The sequence below is a fragment of the Poecilia formosa genome, unplaced genomic scaffold (assembly GCF_000485575.1).
Source record: "Poecilia formosa unplaced genomic scaffold, Poecilia_formosa-5.1.2 Scaffold17, whole genome shotgun sequence".
In the NCBI taxonomy this organism is placed as follows: domain Eukaryota; kingdom Metazoa; phylum Chordata; class Actinopteri; order Cyprinodontiformes; family Poeciliidae; genus Poecilia; species Poecilia formosa.
The window spans coordinates 2,378,601-2,380,322 of record NW_006799956.1 but is presented as its reverse complement, the minus strand read 5'-3'; the positions used below and the strand labels follow the sequence as shown (position 1 = coordinate 2,380,322).

The following is a 1,722-nucleotide window of genomic DNA, read 5'->3' as shown; positions in this document are numbered from 1 at the left end:
AAAAAAAAAAAAAAAAAATTAAAAAGGCAAGTATTTTTTTTAAACTGAGTCATAGATATTGCTAAACAACTGCAACTCAAAAATACATTTTAAAGATAATTTTGCTGATTTTTTGTAAAGTGTACATTATGCTAATTTGAACCTGACATATTTTTCGCTGAATTTTGTTTCGCAAAAACAAATGCACTTAAAATCTAAATTGTAGCGTTATTACTTATCCCGCCTGGTTTGTAAGTTGATTAATAGATCTAAATGAACCAAAATGTAAAATTTTTAAAGACATTTTTATATCCCTGCATCTTTTCTGTTCCTGTGAATCATCTCTATCCGCCCCTTCCTGCCCTGTGATTCTCTAACGAGCTCCCAAGTTGTCGTGCTGCCGAACAGAAGAGGGCATTCTTGAAGGACAAACCTGACTGTGACGTCACTCAGGGCTTTTTTGGGGGGGATGATTGAAGCTCTTCGTACGTGCGGTCGAGTTAAATGCATTTCAGCGCTAGCTCCTGCTGAAGTAGCTCGTGGGCAGATATCTCGGGCTGGCAGAGCATGGCGGCTCTCCACCCCTCGGGCCTTTTTTGGCAGCGGATGGCAGGATTCCAGACGAGGGTTGCATGTAGAGAGGCAGATGGCAGGGTGCTGAGGCGCCTCTTTTGTCAGAGTCCACCTGAGTACGAGGACGGCTTCGACAGGGCCGACGCAGACGCATTTCTTTCTTTATTTTCTCGCACGAAAGCTAACTTCGGATTAATCACAGCTAAGAATACGCACGCGACGGCGGCACACGCACAAAACACAAGTTCACAGGCAAACTCTTATGTTCAGCAGTGAGTATTTGCCCTTGATTGACTGGTTGTGTTAATGCTAACTATTAGTTGTTTCTTTTAAAACAACTAGATGCTTATTTTTTACAAAGAAAATTTTCTTCTCTTTGCGCCGTTTCAGGGTGTGAATCCAGTGCTTCGTGTGTCGGCCATTTTACGGTTTTTCTTTCTTAAATCCGATCTGTTGCAATGTGGCTTTCACACATTGCAACAGATCCTTTTTTGCTAATCTTATTATTATTTGGGAATTTTAAATAAGTATTTTTTGTATTACACAGCACACACAAAGCAAAAAATAGACAGAAATTCAGGGGCTATTTTTGCGGTTGAACTTGAACTTGAGGTCGTCTTTAACCTTGAACTTGACATGGAGTTTTGTTTAAATTTGTGGGGTTTTTTAGAATGTGCAATTTGCAGAAAACAAACATGAAATAAAAAGAAACAATAATTATCCGAATGTAACAAAACAAATAGGATTGAGCGAAAAGAATAAAACTAAAAAAAAGTTGCTGAAAATCGACATGAATTAAAATTATTTATCTGCAGCTTCTTGTCGTTCATTTAATTCTGTCAAGTTACATTTCTGAGTCACAATACGTTTTTCTTTTTTTATTTTAACAAATTGTAACAGCGGATTCTTGTTTTAATTTTTTGTTTTCGTTTTTTTTTTTTTTACAGTATATTTTTAAATGCAGATACAATTTTCACCAGGTGCCTAATTTAAATGAAAAATTATTATTTTTGCTGAAATTCCTTTTGTCTTACTTTGGAGATATTTATTTGGGAGTTTTAAATAAGTATTTTTTGTATTACGCAGCACACACAAAGCAAAAAATAGACAGAAATTCAGGGTCTATTTTTGCGGTTGAACTTTAACTTGAGGTCGTCTTTAACCTTGAAC

The 1,722-nt window shown here is 36.4% G+C and overlaps 1 long non-coding RNA gene across 3 annotated transcripts in view; it reads left to right on the top strand.

Annotated features, from left to right (window-relative positions):
• LOC103134486 (uncharacterized) overlaps nucleotides 1-1,722 on the top strand; it is a 30,320-nt gene that overhangs the window by 7,815 nt on the left and 20,783 nt on the right. The window lies entirely within an intron of this gene.